The sequence below is a fragment of the Grammomys surdaster genome, unplaced genomic scaffold, assembly GCF_004785775.1.
Source record: "Grammomys surdaster isolate TR1022 unplaced genomic scaffold, NIH_TR_1.0 126533, whole genome shotgun sequence".
NCBI lineage: Eukaryota > Metazoa > Chordata > Mammalia > Rodentia > Muridae > Grammomys > Grammomys surdaster.
In genome coordinates, this window is record NW_021621325.1 from 2,121 (window position 1) to 20,682 (window position 18,562).

The 18,562-nt window shown below is 51.3% G+C and overlaps 1 long non-coding RNA gene across 2 annotated transcripts; it reads left to right on the forward strand.

The window, feature by feature from the left end:
- Positions 1–670: 670 nt before the first annotated feature.
- LOC114614899 lies at positions 671–18,005 on the forward strand. 2 transcript variants are annotated; one of them, XR_003710408.1, is made up of 4 exons: positions 671–719; positions 16,417–16,496; positions 17,737–17,798; positions 17,970–18,005. It is a non-coding gene; the product is annotated as an uncharacterized LOC114614899 (long non-coding RNA). The 2 variants fall into 2 exon arrangements; XR_003710407.1 differs by lacking the exon at positions 671–719 and adding an exon at positions 4,200–4,344.
- Positions 18,006–18,562: the final 557 nt, after the last annotated feature.

Genomic DNA, 18,562 nt, shown 5'->3' on the forward strand with positions numbered 1-18,562 from the left:
CACACACACACACACACACACACACACACGTAAGAAAAAGTTCCAGGACCAGATTTAGAAGAAACTTTCCCATAGACTGTTACATGGAATATGCCACAGACCTGGGCAGTGAGTCTAGTTCCAAGCCTGGTCCTGAATTACTTCTGAGGGGATCCACATGGGTCTTTCTGGAGAAGTCTCTAGGCTGAAAAGAATGCCAAGAGACCTAGTTGTTGGTGACCATCTTTTCCCCCTTTCCCTAGAGCCCACCACATGGTCCTACCCAGATCCATGAAGGTGGCTGGTGGCCATCCAGCCCTGACCAGCTCATTCTTGCTGTCTAAGATCTTCTAGCTCTTCCTGCTTGCTTTGTACCTGGGACTGGGCTAGGATCATGGAGGGGTTTGTTGTTATTGTTGCTGTTGTTCAATTTAATTTTGAGACAAGGTCTCACTGTGTAGACCCAAATGGCCTAGAACTCACAGCAGTGTGCCTGCCTCTGCCTCCCGAGTGCTGGGAGAGTTGTAGAGTTTTAAGGAAGAGAGCAGGGAAGAGCCTGCACGGTACCCATCAGATACCTGGCCCTGATTGTCCTGTCTTTGTTGGCTTCCCAGGTGACCTGAACTACAGGAGATGTTTATCTGAGCAGTGGTTTTCTTTCTTTCTTTACAGGACAGGGAAGATGGGGAGCCACAGACCAAGCAGCTCAGAGAAGAGGAAGAGGAAGTTGGGAAGCACAGGTAGAGTCTGGGGCAGGGTGTTCTTGCCGTGACACACTGCCCTGCTCTTCCTGCTGACAGCCTGGGATCCCAGTGCTTCTCAGGGCTGGACATTGCTCATGCAGCTGCCATGTTCAGACCTGAAAAGACCAACCCTGTCACTCGTTAGGACCGTCGCTTCCTTGCTTACTGTCTAGCTCAGGGGTTCTCAACCTTCCCAGTGCTGCAACTCACAGTTCCTCACGTTGTGGTGACCCCTAACCATAAAATGATTTTCATTGCTATTCCATAACTGTAATTTTGCTGCTGTTGCAAATCATAGTGTAAATATCTGTATTTTCCCATGGTCTTAGACGACCCCTGTTACCACCCCAGGTTGGGAACCACTGGTCCAGCTGTCAGTTTGGGTCACATTGTACCCGTGTATTACATCTTTCAGTGTGCCACGCACCTTTTGTGTGTTCCACATCCCTGCAAAAGCAGGTCCCACTGTGTGCAAAGCTCTGATCATCTGCTCTCCCCTCCCTTCTCAGCCCACACTCGTTTGTTCATTCATTCATTATTCACCTATTGGACAGCTCCCTTCATGCACAGGTACTGCTGCTTGGAGTCTATACTTTGTATAGAAGGTAGGATGGCCCTATGGGCAGGCAGAGCTCCCCAGAGGAGCTGGGCTGTCGTACCAGAGCAGGCCTCCGTATTGCCACACCCCTTAATCAGCTTCATGGCTCGAAGAGCAGGCCCTGATCCTTTTCATGTCCAGCATCAGTTAGGATGCTTTTACATCATCCTGTTAGCAGTCCTTCAAGGTCCTTGCTGTATCTCTTGGGTTTAGAATGTGTCAACAGCTCTCTATTCCAAGAGGCTCTGCACTGGACTCTGTGGTTTGGGGAGCCCCTAGCACCTTGAGGATTCTTGCCACGTGCCCCCAGACCTGTATGATTTTGGGGTAGGTACCCTACACAGTCTCCCTCATTCTTTTTTTTTTTTTTTTGAAATATATATGAGTATACTGTCACTGTCTTCAGACACACCAGAGAGCATCAGATTCCATTACAGATGGCTGTGAGCCACCATGTGGTTGCTGGGAATTGAGTTCAGGACCTCTGAAAGAGCAGTCAGTGCTCTTAACCACAGAGCCATCTCTCCAGCCCCAGTCTCCCTCATTCTTAGTCACTACTTAGAAGCTGGAGCATTTCCTTCTGGCTTGTTCATGGGTTCTCAGCTCATAGGTTCTACCTGGAGCCTCCAGTCTCATTTCTGGGCTGTCTCTGATACACTAGATGGTCTCTTCTCATCTTCTTCCTTGCTGAGGAGGAAGGGTCACTGGTTAGCAATAGGTAGGTCAGGAAGAGACTCAGCTGTTGGCCGCCATGTGTCTGAATCTCCGAGATGGGGCTGCAGCAAAGAGAAAGTTCAGTATCGAGACTCAGTTTTGGAAATAGTGCATGTGTGTTTCCCAGTCCTTACCAACTTCACAGCGTGTCTGCTGTGTGCTCTGCAGGATGCTGCTGCAGACACCTGGCATACAGCGGTGGGCGGGGGCATTCCCTAAAGGGACACAGGCTGTTTACAAGAGGAGTTGTGATAAGCTGCTAGGAAGAAACAGTGTGAACGCACAGGGAGAGGTGGCTGCGGTGAACACTGGTGAAGAGGTAAAGAGACTGGGCCCACAGTGGCTTTCACGGTCTGTAACATGTGCTTTATTTTTAAACAGAAGACCAAAGGGAAGGGGCAAACAACACATCTCACTGTACAGTAAAATATGGCTTTTTCTTGACTCAAGTTGGGTGAGGACATAAGTTATGACCCTCTTCCTGTCCTAACTGAGAAAGAAGAAGGAGTATACTTAGTTCCAGGCTCCTGTCAGTAAAAGGTCTACCCTGTGAGGCCATGTCAAGGCTCTGCTCACTTGCTAGGTTTAAAAAGGTCATGTGTGATAGAGCACTGGCCCTGTGTCCTCCTGTCAGAGCAGCTGAGGGCCGAGCGTGGTAGACATTGGTTTAGGTCTGCTCCGCTCGCTTGCTCACTGTGTTCTGCTCTTGTCTCGTCTCTCCTCTCAAGCAGTGAGGGTTGATCGTGCAGCTTGTCTGGCTTGGGAAGGGGGCCCAGCTAGCAAGGAATTGTACCTGCCTTCAAAGCTCCCAGAGAAAAGCAGGCTCTTCTGATGTGAATGCCTTCAGAGCACAGAGCCAGGAAGGCAAGGCTGAGTCTCGGCAACAGTTAACACGAGGCCAGACCCTTGACTGGACCCTACACAATGGCATTCAGGGACTGAGCTCTCCAGGAAGAGAAGGATGAATGAAGCCGAGGGCAGGTCCTCCATGCAGAAAGGACTCCAGCAGGATCACCTGTGCATTCCAGCAGATCCACACAGACCCTGAGGCCAGGTCCCCTTGGGGAGAAAGGGTGACCCACAGCTCCACTGCAGGGCTGGCCTCTGAGGCTAGTCACTAGTGAGCACATTGGCTTCTTGGGCTTCTTGGAGGTGGAAACAGTTTGCTTCAGTGAAGCAGAAGGGAAGCTTGGGAGACGGCAGCCCTGAGTGTCTGTAGAGACCAGCACTGGCTTACACTGTTTTCAGCCAAGGGCAACGGGACAGGGCCTCATGGAGAACGGTGTGCCTTGAGTTAGGCATGGAATTCAGAGGGCAGGGAGTGGGTAGTGGGGCCAGAGGCCTGACCCTGTAGTGGGAAAGGGTGGGTGGGCTGGGAAGACGGATAGCACCTCAACTCCTAGGACCTCTTACTCATGAGCCCCCAACCCCAGTTTTACACAGTGTCAGTAGGGGTCCATCCTGGGAATGATACTGAGGGACTTAGAGAATCAGTGTCTGAATTCTGGACTGGATGGGACGCCTCCTGAAGCAGAGTCTGACAGGGAGGAAAACGGGCCCTCTTTCTCTCCCTCCTTCCTTCCCCACTTCTCCTCTGCCCTGACCTGGAGACTCCTCCCTGGCCGTTGCATCACACACTACCACCCGGTGCTGACCTCTCTCCACCAGATGACTCCAGGGACCTACTGTCAGTGTGCACCTGTGTGCTGGCACAGAGTAAGATCCGCCTGCCCCAGTGCCCCTGCAGGTCACTCGGCACCACCTTGACACTGCGCAGACCCTTGGCTGACGGCCATTTCAGTTGATTTGTGTCGTTACATCATCGTGCACTTAAACAAAAAATCAGCAAAAGGCTCTGAAAGAGTAGGACCCAAGCAGATAGAATGAGGCTCGAGGTTTGAAAGTCACATCCAGATTACGGGTCAGGGCCTACAAATTATTAGCTCTTTGCCCCTAGGTGTGGAGAGCCGCATAGTGCTGCACCTTTAAGATGGCACTGGTCTCTGCCTTCCACCACCTGCTGGCGAGGACTCTTAGGAGTAAACAACTCCTTATATGGCAGTGGCAGTTGATCTGGCTTTTCTCCCTGTGTGTGTGGACCTATCTGCTGTTGCCACGTGGCAGACGGGGGTTGGCTAGCCCTAGAGTACTTAAGCCTGGGAGAGGCTTCCCTCCAGGTCGTCAGTTAGAAGGTGGTCAGTTAGAAGGTCATCAGTTAGAAGATTGTTCAAGGGTCCTGATTAAACTGCTTGGAGAAGAGCTCCTGCGTTGCGTCTTCCTTGCTGGTCGAGGGTGGACGCGACACCTAGGGTAAGTCATGTTACCTTTTTGAGCTTCAGCTAACCAATCAGAAATGAAAGAGCACTTGCTTCCCCTGATGGGAACCTTAAGATATTGCCCAGCGCAGCTGGGCTCTGAGCAGCAGGAAGACACTCGGAGGCCCTCCCTCCTGAGATGGCTACCTACAGACAGAGCTTGAACCTGCCTAACTAGTTCTTAGAGAACACACTGTGCTAACTTTACAGCTAGGACAGTAGCTGGGGAAACAGCAAGGTGGGTGCATGGGCGGGGAAAGGAGCACATGTGAGCATGAGAGGGAGGAGGAGGAGCCAGTGCAGAGCCGTGCTCACTTGACAGATGAGACAGTGCTGGAAGGAAGCCGAGTGGCCCCACTTCACAGATTGAGCTGTCCATCCAGAAACATTGCAAGGCCGGGGTATGCAGCTGGGGAGCAGTGGGGCCAGCACCCTAGGGTCCTGCCCCTGCGTCCCCAGCCAAGCTGGTCTTGTGGCCTTCCCAGGGTGGCCATCCCGTCGTCCATAAGACTTTTTCCAGAATGACTTTGGCTGTTCTAATCCTTTCTTTCCTTATAAACTTGACAGTCATGCTGGATGTAGTGGCTCACCCGGCATCCCAGCACTAGCAAGGCTGAGGCAGGAGGATTGTTGCAAGTTTGAGACTACCCTGAGCTACAGTTTGAGACTGTCTCCAGACTCTCCTTTGCTCTCACTCCCTTTAACATCAGCTTGCTGATGTCTACTAAAGAGAAAGGAAACCTGCTGGCATTTTGATTAGAATTTCATTGAGTCTGTGGATAAGAAATACTATTTATTGCTCTCCTAGTATAAATCTTGTCCCGTTCCCCACAGATATACCTGTGGTAAGAAAGGGGGAGCCCAAGTGGTGTCAGACTTGTGTTTGTTGGGAGGAAAGACACCTCTGCCCCCCAGAGGTCAGCTAGCTTTGCTTCCCAAAGGCATGTCCTGTCTGCCGAGTGCCTGGAGGCTCTGCCCTGTAGAGGGTCCTTTGGTTTTGGGGCTGAGAAGCAGGATGAAGGGAGGTAGCTGCATCCCATATCTGACACAGGAGTGTACCATGCTAAGTGCCTGAACAAGCAAGTCGCAAACCACTTCCCTGCAGCTTTGGATCCTGGTCTTTGTTGGATGTGATGGTGGGGCTCAGACCCATGGCTCTGCACACACTAAGTTGAACTGTATTCCCTCCCACTGCATTCAGGTTCCTAGATCCAACAGACTTCAGAGGGTTTTCCCTGCAGTGAGTGTCCCATATTGTGAAAGACACTAGGCCACTGGCCTGCCTTCTCAGGTTGTTCTCCAGCTCCATGTGTGTGTGACCCTCTTGAAGATAGTAGTCCCGTTCTGCTGAGACCAACTCCAGGCTAGGTGCCAAAACCCTTTAGTCTGGCAAACGCCAGGCTTCTCTCTTCTGCAGATCGGGTCCCAGGGTCTTTGTACCAAGGCATGTCTCAGGTTAAACACGTGTTGCTCCGTTTTCTTGGTGACCACGAGGCTACGCCCACCTTCCCCCTACAGGTATCCCTGTCACCAGCCTGTGGGATGGCTCTGGTTCCCTTCCCTCACTAAAGCTACGTCATGGGACATAACATGTAGCACCCCTTTCCAGACTCACTCACTGGGAAGACCAAATTAAGAAAGGGCTGGCTTAAGACTTGCGTCAGTCTGACTGCCTGTGCGGGCCACGTCCCTACTGTGTAGGAAGAGTGGGAACATCGTTGGGCCGTCTCTTTCTGTGTGGGAAAATGTTGTATCGTATGTGTCATGCTCTTCCATGCTTTCAGAGCCCCTTTCTGAAATCTTCTGGCGGCTCTGGGCCGGGTGTGGTGTAGAGGTGGGTAACCACAGTCAGGTAGGTGAAGTCACTTGGCTAAAATCTCCCAGCTGAAAGGGAGTAGAGCTGGCTCTGGGTCCCTCCCTGCATCTCATCTCATGTGTAGGGTGGGACAGTGAGCTCATGCAGCCTTCTGTGTCACTAATGAGAAACTGAAGCTGTCCCTGCCCTCTGCCTGCTCCTCAGCCCCGACAAAGTCCTGCCCCACCCTCTTGGCCTTCTGTGTTACTCCACAGGGAACAGAATCCTGGCTTCTGTCCCACATCCTCTTGGCTCAGGTCGAGGGTGGGTAAAGGATGCAGTAGTCCTGTGACGACTCAGTCAGGCATTTGCAGGAAGGGCAGCCTGCTGGGGTGAACACTTCCTCCTACAATGTTCTGTGGAGTTATGGTTGGGCCCTGGGTGAGGAGCATTGGATTTTGCAGGCCTCTCCCTGTATCCCTGTTACCTGAACTTTCTCTGGGAAGACCTGAACAAACCAGATAGGGCACCAGTGACAGCAAAGAACAGGTCCATCCAAGTCCAGCCTGGGAACCAGCCAGTGTGTTGGACTGACGTATGCTAGAATGTGGGAGAGATTACTTACCGGAGCCTGGGTGACCCCAAAACAGTCACGTCACTGACTAAGCCCACCCCAGCATGGGCAGGGGCTCAGGAGGTAGTGTCTGGGATCTCAGGTCAGACAGTCCTGGTCCTCTCCAGCACTCATTTTATGAGGGACCATTAGCAGGCGCCATTGGAAGGATCATCACAACTGCTCTGCTTAAGATGGTAATGGCTGTTAGCAGAGGACAGCATATCCACCATAGGTCCTGCATCTGGGCTTCAGGTAGCCTTTGTGCCAGTTCTTCTCTGTGAGCCCTCTGGGAAGCAGCTCCGCTGGTGTATACCTTATTTCTCTTCTTAAATTTAGATATACGTACACACACCACGCATGCATGCATACACACGCTTTGTGTCGGGGTTTTTTTAGACAGTCTCAGTGTGTAGCCCTGGCTGGTCCTTGCCATGTAATCCCAATCATGTCAGACTCTAAGAGTCCTCTTGTGTGAGATTACAGGTGTGTGCCACCACATATGGATTTAAATTTTAATAGCTGCTTAAGTATATATTCAGCTTTTTTCTTTTCAGTTGTAGGAAGTTTAGAAAGTACAGATTAATAGATAGTTTAGCAAGTCTGGATAAAGGACTGAGGATGTGGCCCAGCCAGCCTTACACAGCCACGCCATAGGCTTGTGCCAGCACGGGGCAGGTTAACACCCTCGTGCAGAGCCTGTTGTTTTATAAATGTTTTTATGTAGCATACCTTGAGTATGAATAGATAGAAATAGTTCTCTATGACTCCTTAATACTTGTAAGTACTGATTTATTTGTTAGCCCTTGATTTTGACATCTTCTATTTCAGAGAGAGAAAATGTGAGTGTGTGTGTTTGTGTTTGTGTGTGTATGTGTGTACATGTGTGTCTGAGGATGGAGCCCTGCACTGTCCTACTAGGTAAGCAGTCTTCCACTGAACTACATCTCCAGCCCTGTTTTTAATTCTTTTTTTTTAAGATTTAATTTTATGTGTATGAGATTTTTGCCTACAAGTATGTAGATATATACTACATGTATGTATGTATGTATGTATGTATGTATGTATGCATTAATGCACTATCCAAGGCCAGAAGAGGACATCAGATTTTCACAACACTTGTGAGCCACTATGCAGGTGCTGGGAACCAAGCTAGTGTCCTCTGGAAGAGCAGTCTGTGCCTTTAGTCTTGACACGTCTCTCCTGCCCTCTAGAATTCTTTAAACACTTGTTAACTGTGGGTTTTCAGGTGGAATGGGTAGAGAATTTAGCTAGTCCGTGAGAGAATGAGGGTAGATTCTGTACAGCAGATGTGATGACAGTACTCACTGGGCAGAGTCTGATGGAACCAGTGGCTAGCGTGGAATGGCTGCTAGCTGTTGACAAACTGTCCTTGGGTGCAGTAGTACACACCCGTAATCCTAGCACTCAGGAGCCTAAGGCTGAAGATTGGGAGATTTCGAGGTCTGTTATTTGGGGACACCCACCCCCTCTGAAATCTGGGAGACAGTTGTCTCCTCTGCCTTGGAGTGACAACACCACTGAGCTGTTGTAAAGTTTCCTTGGCTGTCAAGCAGCCACTTAATATCCTGAAGAAAAGCATTTAGCACCAGTGACAGAAGCATCCCTTCATTGTCTGTTTGCAGTGTCCATGTTCTGGACTCACCTTGAACATCACCTGCTCTGATATTTTGGTGCCAGGCACTGGGATCCCTCCATTCTGAGCTGGTCCCCTTCCTCAAAAGGACGCTTTTAACCCAGGTCTGGGTCTGGGGTGGAGGTTGGCCTCCCAGCTCTTACTTGGTTCCACTTAGTGCTGTATGGTTCTGTTGCCCATAGTAATCTCCCTAGCGTGGGATTGCTGGGCCAAGGGTTTGAATGCTTTCATGGGTCTTAAGAGAAGCCACGGACACCCTCTGGAGCACTAAGACCTTTGCTTCTCCCTTCATTTCTGTGTTATTTATTTACGTAGAGGTGTGTTTGAGGGGGCCGTAGAGCTCTGGTGTTACTGTACTTTGGATGTTACAAACGAGACCCTTGGGGCTGGAGAGGCGACTCTGCTGGTAAGAGCGCTCACGGCTCGCTCTTCAGAGGACCTGAGTTCTGTTCCCAGCGCTAAGGTCTGGCGACTCACAGCCACCGGTAGCTTCTGCTCTGCGTTTCCCTAGCACCCTCCCCTGGCTTCTGAAGGCACCCTCACATATATAGCATACATTCATTCACACATGCACACAACTAAAAAAATTTTTTTTTTAATGAAACCCTTCTGTGAGTGTAGTTGCTGCTCTCTCTGGTCATTGCTGACCTCTGGAATTCTGCGGACTCATCTTAGCTTTTGAACTTACCTGGAATCTATTACTGTGAGCAGAGAAACAGTCTGTCTCTTACCGGCCTTTGAGAGGAACCGGATGATCAGAGGGGACCAAGATGGCCAACTGAGGCAAACTGTGACTTTTTAAGCTTGCCATGAGGATTGGCCGACCCTGTCTTGCTATCTCTACAAGGGATCATGGCAGTGGCAGGAGCATGAGGAATCCTCACGACCTGTAGGGAAAGAAGACGGGCCAATGTCCAAGTGTAGGCAGAAAGCATGAACTGTGAGGTAGACAAAGATAGAGATGCCTCCATGAGTGAGTTATGTCCTGGGTGCTTGTTTGCCAACAGTAAAATGGAACCGGATAGGTAAGCTCAGATTCCTTTCACTTCTGAGTTTACGTCCACAGAGAACATTGACTTTCTCCAGTCACCTCAGTGGCACAAAGGAAGATGTGAGTGTATGATGTCCCCTGAATCTCCAGGCTAGCCCACACCTAGAGCCCCTGCAGCTGTCCTGGAGGTAGATCCGACTGTGGTCACCAAGCCTGCTGCAGCACCATTCAGGTCTAGATCCTGGGGTGGGGGAGGGGGAATTAAGGGAAATAGATACAAATAAGGGAACTAGAAACGGACTCACCAGGATGTCAGCCTGGACATTGCCCTGTGGCTTGCCCGTAAAGACTCATAGACACCACTTAGAAGTAGCTGTTGTGACCCAGCCACATTCCTACCCTCTGTTCCTGGGACACAGTTAGCTTCCTTCCCATTGTCTTCTTGCCAGTAAGAGCCTTAGACACCCGGGCACCCCATGAATTTCTTTCCTCAACTGGAGGCAGTATAGGCTGAGTGCTGAGCTTGTAGGGAGAGCCCAAAGCCATGTGCATAGTGTGTGGTGGCCTCTGAAAGGCAGGGGACACGTGTACGGCAAAGAGGAGGTCAAGAGGAGGTGGTCAGTGTCACCCTGTGGGGCAGAGACGTTAGGGGAGGGGAGGGACTAGGGGTGTTGTTAAGGGAGCAGGCTGCGGAACCTGAACCTTGTGAAGTTTAGACTTAGGCCCTGAACCAGAAAGAGTGAAGACACTGGGGGTGGCCTTTGTGTCAGCCAAAGCTGAGGGGGCTTATGGGAAGTCTAGTGCTTGTGACCAAAGGTCACTGTCCTAGAGATCTTGGGCTCACTGGTCCCTTTCCACATACTTGAGGCCTGTTCTCTGATCTCTTTGGCTCCAGGAGCTCTGGTGGTGCTGCTGCGGGCTTTCCCTGCCCCAGCCGCCCAACCCATGCCCCAGTCGCCTCTTCCCCCCCAACCCCCATGGCTTTGGTGGCCTTCCCTGCCCCAGCCGCCCCACCCATGCCCCAGCTGCCTCTTCCTCCCGTTGGCTTTGCTCCATAACTGCTTGTAGATAGTAACCAGATATTGATTAGACATTTTGGAAATTATAGAAAACTAAGGAAAGTTTTTGAAACGATCCCATTTAGATGTAAGCACTACGAAGACTGTGTCCTGTGCAGTTCTCACCCCTCATCGAATCTTCTTTGCAGACATTATTTTCAGAGGTTGTGTAATGACCTACCTCATAACTGTACTAGCTTTATGCGTTTACTGATGTGAGAGATTTGTGTGTTTCAGCCTTTGAAAGATATTAAAGGGATGCCAGCAAATACCTTCCCTGGCTCCTGGTTTTTAAGTTGGGAGTCTACCCCAGGCCTGACTTGTTAGCGCTTTCCAGCCTTCCCACAGGGTTATTTTTGTCACCATTGTCCAGCACACCACCGTCCCTTACTTTGCTCTTCCTGTGCTGTGTCTTGACATTCCTTCTAAAAAGGCCACAAAGAGTGTCACTGTAGCTTTGACCACATGACATTGTTTTGGTATAGTGTGAGGAGCTGAGGACTCCCTGAGTGACATGGGCAGGGCATGCCGAGGACCAAAGCCTCAGACACACAGGAGTGGCCGAGCTCTCCTCTAGTCCAAATGTGAGCGTGAGTGCAGGCAGGCGTGCCCAAACTCACAGCTGTCGCATCTGCCTCAGGCTCTCTCTCCAGGGGCTCTAGCCCGGCTCTCCCGCTCCTTTGGCTTCTGGTCCTTGAAAGCTTGGACTTTGGGGGTCACCCCTCACTTCCTGTGAACCCTTGCCCTGCCATTGTGAAGATTGGGAAGGGCCATGGAGCTGGGGCCCATCTTCTCCTTTTCCTGTTCAACCTCCTGTCCTTGTCAGCCTCACACCCAGTTTGGAGCAGAAAGGACTGCAGCAGCCAGTAAAATAAGCCCGGCTTCTGGTTGGCCCAGTTTCCAAAGCTCACTAGTAACTGATATGAAGCTGGTGGAGACCAGACAAACTGGAATGGCACACAGGCAGAAAGGAAAGAGGCCCGTTGGCTGAGCCTCAGCTACTAGGAAAGTGTCCTGGTGACTCTGCTACCCTCCGGGCAACACAAAGACCAATTTCTGTTTGGCCCATTAACCGCCATGAGGGCTACTGAGGGGCCTTGGCAGGCCCTGCCTGTGTGTGTGTGGGGTGGCTTTGTCCCTTGTGCTGTAGGTCTCCTTTGTTTGTCCTGACAGGCAGAGCTCTCAGGGCCAGTGAGCTTCTGGAGCAGTTACATGGAGATGAGAGACATCTACTCTAGAGGACTCTGCTGTAGTCGGTTCAGATGACTTCAACCTTTTACCTCAAACCTCAGGAGAGATGGCTGACCTTGGCTTCCATGTGGATACTGATGGTAGCAGAGTCCTGCCCATGTCTGAGAAGCATTAAAACTAAGATTTGGGTCTGGGCCATACTGTTAGAAGTCCAGGGCTCTAGACCCCTCTTCCCCAGCAGCTACCCTATTCTAAGGGGCGCAGGTGCAGAAGAGAACCAGCATTTGTCTCCCATGACCCCCAGAAAAACGACTAGCTGCTGTGTGAGCACAGGTAGCATCAACCTTTCCTGGCCCTCTGAGAGGTGATGAGGGTGATGGCTGGTCTTACTGCTCTGGCTGGCACTGTTAGTCCTGCCATACTCAGCCTGCAGAGGGAAGACATGCTGGGTGAGGGAGGCCCAATGCTAGGCTGTTCCTGAGAACCTGACACCTCACCTTTTGCCCTTTTCCTTTTATTTCAGTCTGGATCTTTTAGATTTTTTTTTTAGGTGACCATTCCATTTCCTCTTTCTGTTACCTTGTTACTATGGTCTCTGTCCCTCCTTTCTAGCGTCTTTCATAGGGACGACAGAGTACATTCTTAACAGATGTCCTAAAAAGCAGCTTGTTGAAAAGCAGTGGTGGTGCACACCTTTAGTCCCAGCACTTGGGAGGCAGAGGCAGGCAGATTTCTGAGTTCAAGGCCAGCCTGGTGCACAGAACGAGTTCTAGGACAGACAGGACTACACAGAGAAACCCTGCCTTGAAAAACCAGACCAACCAACCAAAACAAAACAATTAGTAGCAGTAGTTGTACATATCCTGCACCATAGGCCCAGGACATGCGGATAGCAGGTTCCATCTGTCACTCTTTATGTCGTTTGTACTATCTTACTGTGTTGTATTTTTACTTGTTTGTCTGAGATAAGAGCTCACTTTGGAGCCCAGGCTAGCCTTGGGCCCTCACTGCAGCCTCTTCTGCCTGAGTCCTAGCGTGAGTTCCAGATGAGCAGGACTGCACCTGCTTTATGTTTTATTTTTGTTTTTACTTTGCAGGAGTGGGGGTGTTTGGTGTGGTTTAGTTTAAGAGAAGGGTCTTACTGGGTAGCTGAGACTTTGTAGAACTCAGTATGCCTTCCTCAGCCTTCACCTGAGTCTGCACCTCACTCTGCTGCCTCAGTCTTCCATCAGTCAGTGGAGGCCTTAGCTGTCAGTTTCAGCGTATTCACTGAATATTGGATGTCTTTAATTTGCTTCTCTGTGTTGCTGGTTTTTTAGTAATTTGGCAGTGGTTTGCTTACATATACTTTTCTTTGAAGTTGATGGTTTTTCTTGTTTGTGACAGCATTTCAGGGATCTCAGCCTGGCTTTAAACCATTATGCAACCCACCTTGAACTTCTGATCCTCCTGGACCCTAGGAACACTACAGAGGTGCACTGCCATGCTTGGTTCTGCATATTAGGGATAAATCCAGTGCTTCCTTCAGGCTAGGCAAGCACTCACCCCTCGGCACTAAAACTCCAGCCTGGAGCTCATGGTCTTCTTTAATCTGTGGTTTGACAACTCTTTCCTCTCTGTGTAGGCATCATGTAAGTGCAGTGCCCACAGAGGTCAGAAGAGTGCCAGATTCCCTTGACCTGGAGTCACAGATGGTTGTGAGCTACCACGTCAGTCCTGCAGACTGAACTTGGGTCTTGTGCAGAGCAGCATCCCCTTAGCCACTAGCCAGCTCTCCATCCCACTTGACTAAATTCTGTATGGTCCTCTGTTAACATTCAGTCATTGCTGGGCATGGTGGTGCATGCCTGTATTCCTACCAGCAGTTGAGAAGCAGAAGCAGGAAGATATCCACTTGAAAGTCAGCCTTTGGTACATAGCAAAACTGTCTTCAACACTCAGTCATCATCTCTGTAAAATTTGTTTCCTGTGTACGGTCTATAAGTATACAAGTCTCATCATATTCCATAGGTATCCTAGATATGGTGGTGCATGCCTGTTGTCCTAGCACTTGGGGGGTAGTTGCTGGGGGTCAGGAGTTCAGGGCCATGATGGGATACACAAGACTCATTTTAAAAGGAAGAAAACAAGACTGTGGAGAAGGCTCAGTGGCTGAAGGTGGTTGCTGCCAAGCCTGATGACCTGAGTTCAGTGCTGGTATCCATGTTAAAGGAGAGAACACACTCCTACAAGTTGTCTTCTGACCTCTGCGGTGCATGTGCACACACCCACACATGATAGACAGACAGACAGATAACAACAACCAAACCCTGCAGAAATAGAAAACAGAGTGGAAAATTAATTCTTTTTTTCATTTTATGTTTTGGGGAGACAGTCTTACTGTGAGAGGCTCAGGCTACCCTCAAATTTAAAATTCTCCTGCCTCAAGTCTGTTTCTAATCATTCTAGTACGTCCTTGGTTTTCAGTGAACCATGGCTGTTATGTTGGAGCCTATGTGAAGTTCTGGATTGTTTCTTTTTCTCCATAGAGAGCTTCTTGCCCCTCTCAACAGCAGCTGGCCTAGGGGTTCCCTGATCCCCCCTTTTGGGACTGATGGTGTGCCCATTTACATCGCACTCTCTACTGAGGGGTGATCTGCCTGCCCTGGGATTGTATAGATTATTTCTATCTCTGGCAAAGTGATGTGCTGCAGGTTCACCCCGTTCTTAAGATGGGGTCACAGTGGGTAACCCAGAGCTTTGCCAGGGCCTGCTCCTCCTTGGCTCTGCTATGTTCTTCTCTCTCCAGCCTGAGAGGTTGCAGGGAGCCCAGCTTTTCAGACACCATTAGCAAGAGACAGGTGTTCAAGGGAGGCCCTTGTTACTTCTCTCTGCCTGCGCCCCTGCAATCCTTCTTGGCTTGGTTCTCCAAGGCCGACCAGTGGATGTTTAAACTGTCTCTGTGCCCCAGTTTGTTGTTTGTGGAAAGGGAATTAAATCTTGGACTTGTTTAGAAAATCCTCAAGCACAACCCAGTGCCCCTTTCCCTGAGACTCCTGCCCTTTGGCAGTGGGCCAGGGACACAGGGATTCAGGCTTTGGGGCCCCTTCATGCTGGTGGCCATCTGAGGACACGGGGTAGCAGGTGAAGCTTGCTGCTGCCTAGTCTCTTATTACTCATGGACCCTGGATCTGGTTGTGGGGTTGGAATTTTTTTTTTTTACTCTCTTCACTAATTCCTGCTGTTTTCTTCCTACACCCAGTTTCTGTTCCTCTTCTCTTCCCATCCTGTGGTGAACAAAGCCATGGCAGCAGAGAGGCTCCACTTGTCACTGTGCACCCCAGTGACCTGCTGTGCACTCCAGGCCTGAGCAGGCAGAGGGAACAGGGGTCAGGTACCCCTAGATGTGTGGGGATGGGCGTATAGGTGCCAGCACTCCCTGGGTTTAGCCTCGCCCCAGGGGCCTTGGCAGGAGGGAAGAGGTGGTATGTTGGTGTGTTAGCTGGGGACACGGCCACTAGTTAGTTATGTGGCCACAGGCATCGTGCACCTCACCTGTGGAATGACTTAACCCTCTCAGGGACTGGGGAAGCCACCAGCACTCTGCCCAGGCAGAGCTCTCCCAGTTGGAAGGAAGGCTGTCCTGAAAACCTAGGACTTTCTGAGGGGCCAGAGTTGAAGATAGAGTGGGAAAACAGCTGTTCCTTCTGTGCCTCTGGCCTAGGGTCTGTCCACTGTTCACACCTACCTTAATTAAGCCCAGCTGCCCTCAGGAACTCCCACCTTGCTGCCCTGTGGGGTAGCCAGGTCCCCTCTTCCCAGGGACAATCCTCTCTCTATTTGATTTGGATTTGATGAGCTGCTGAGCTGGGAGACTGCCTGTAGGTAGTGGATAAAAGACCTGGGCTCCTGCTGGATAATGCTGGCCCCTGGGATTGCACACCCCCAGGTTTGAGGTTTTTCTAGTTGCACTCAAAAGATCTGTCAGGGTTTGAGCTTTGTAAGTCTCACCAGCATGTGAGCAGATCATGACATATGGTTATGCCTTGTCCCCATGGCCTTTGTGGGCCACTCCCATCAGGTATCAAACAGATCAGCCTCTTGTGTCTCCTTTGTGTTGGTCCAATCCACTATGGCCTCAGGCCCAGAAGAGGCAACTTCTGGAATCTTTGTATGTTGTATAAAGGCCCCCCCTCTTTTAAACACAGTTTCAGTGTCTTTCTCTCTCTGTCTCTCTTCTCTTCCCTCCACCCCCCGTCATCTCGGTGTCACTTGACCATACAAACACACCTTTGGCCCAGTACACACAGACCCTTTCCACTGAAAGCGATGGACTGTGTGACATACATTGGCTCTAAGACGTAAAGGCTCTGAGGAGGTTCGGCTGGGTTTGGAGAGCTGGTATGAAGGGCTTTGTCTTTGAGGAGTGACTCAACCCAGGAGCTCTGGCTTAGCCTTGCTCTGGGATGTACAATCTCTGCTGTGCAACCTCATGAAAACGGCATACCCTCAGTTCCCATTACTGCCAAATGGAGACAACCCAGTAGATGCTAGTGTCCTCAGTCACCCTGGCCCAGATTCTGAGGCCATGTATGCGTGCGTGCCTGCTTGCGTGCCTGCGTGAGTGCGTGCCTGCCTGCCTGCGTGCGTGCGTGCGTGAGTGCGGTGCTCCCGTTCCCTTGGCCACCTCCAGACAGGAGGAGGAAATGTGGAACTTGCACATGGGAAGCAGGCATCCCATCCCACTCGTGCACTGAGGTGTGCCTGTGCTCTGCTCTCACAGGGAACTCAGGCCTCGGAACTATGTCCCAGAGGATGAAGACCTGAAAAGGAGGCGGGTCCCTCAGGCCAAACCAGTTGCAGGTACATGGACTCCTTTTCCCCCCATGCTCCTTCCAGTCACTCTCAGAGAAGAGCTACCAAGCCAGAGACAGGCGTCTGGGGCATTCACACACCTCAGGGACCATAAAAGAGTCAGGAGGGCAGGAAGGAGGTCCCTTGCACCTCCAACCTGGAGGGGCCACAGGCCCTCAGGGCATGAGGAGTGGAAGTGACCTGAGGTCCTTGGGCAGCAAGGCTAGATGGTGAGTCCTGTGTTGCTGGGGAGAGGAGCAGAATGAAAGACCCCAGAGAGAGGCTGACCGCAGAGCCTCAGGGGAACAACCAGCAGCATCACAAAGGCCCGAGAGCGCCCTGCCCAGATCCCCACTGCTCTGACTGAGGGTGAGAACCCCAGGGTGAGAGGGAGGCTCCTGGTCACAGGAGCAGAGTCATCCTTTGTTCTGAAGGATCTGGCTTTGTTCGGTTTTGAGACAGGGTCTCAGTGTGGAGCTCACTTTGTAGACCAGGCTGGCCTTGAGCTCACAGACATCCACCTGCCTCTGCTTCCCAAGTGCCACCATGCCTGTCCAAGAATCCTAGTTTTTAATTTTTGATACTAACTTTCCATTGTACGAGTAATGAATGAATAAGTCCCTTATCAAAAATTCAGAAGTTGCCCAACTGTTTCTTGCTAACCCTCTCCCTGCCCCATGGAGCAGTGGCAGGGTCGGGCACGGGCACCCCACAGAGTGGGAGGCGGTGAGAAACTGGCCCTTGGCCTCTACCAGGAGGCCCCCAGGACTTCAGTCTGGCAGAAGAAAGGAAGGTCAGAGGGACACATCCCTGGTGAAGGCTGTCCACATTGTTACGTTTCAGGCATTTGTCACCAGAAGGGGACACTGAGAGACCCAGGGGCTTAGTGGAGCAGGAGGTGCCTGTCATAAGTCTGAGGTGGGATGGAAGGGACGATGAGGCACCCAGACTCCAGCCATGCCAGACCTGGAGGAAACCCCTAGGCCCTTCACTTTTAATGCCACACTTCCCGTGGACACAGGCACCTCCTTTTCGTATCCGGAAGCCTGAGGTCTGGGCCTTGTCCACTCAGCTGTAGCCTTCTCTGTCCCTTTCTGGGCCCTGGGGTCTGCCTTCAACCTAGGAAGCCAGATGTCTTCCAGAGTGGCTGCTGAGTGGTGTCCCTCCTCTTCCCTGGGGCCCCTTAGGTTGTTCACTCTGGAGTGACAGCTCCTACCCAACAGGCCTGTGTTGTTCTTTTGCCCTCTAGTGGAGGAGAAGGTGAAGGAGCAGCTGGAGGCTGCCAAGCCAGAGCCTGTCATTGAGGAAGTGGTGAGTACCTGGGAGGCCCCTCCCTGCTTGTGCTGCTTCCTTCTCTAGCTGTCTCTGTTCCCACCCTACTAACTTCCTTGCCTGCCTGCATTTTTCTGCCTCCGTGCCCAGTCTCTCCACTCCGCCTGAGGCTGGTCCTCGGCCCTGATGCGTTCTCTCCTCTCTCCCTAGGACCTGGCCAACCTAGCACCTCGGAAACCTGATTGGTGAGTGTTGTCCATGAAGGCTGGCCCAAGCTGTTTGGGGGGTGATGGTGTTTGGTGCATGTCAGAGGCCTCGGCTGGGAGGACAGCCATGGGACAGGTAGGGACAAGCCCTGCAGCCATAGCTCCGCCCAATAGAGTCAGGGATAAGGGCTGAGTAAGGCATGAGTACTGGCCGAGGGTAAAGTGCTCAAGAGGGGCCGAGGGATGAAAGAACAGCCATCCTTTCAAGCCTCTTCTGTAGGGGTGAAAACTTACCTACTCTGGGGGCCCTGACTCAGCAGTGCACCCCTTTGTGCTCAGGATACCACAGTGAAGAGAACGGATGGGCAAACAGATAGGGCTTAGGCCTCTGTTTTAAGTGTGAAGTAGGGAACCCAGTCTCTTCAAGCCTGGCAGCCCCTCTGACTGAGCTGAGACTATGGGTGAGGGAAGCTGCTGTAGGCGTGTCTCTCGGTGCCTGTAGATCTGTGGGGTTACAGCACCTACCACAGTGCTTTAATTTGATGAAACAGCCATGAGGTGTGTGCTGAAGGAACTGCAGAACTAGAGAACTCAGGC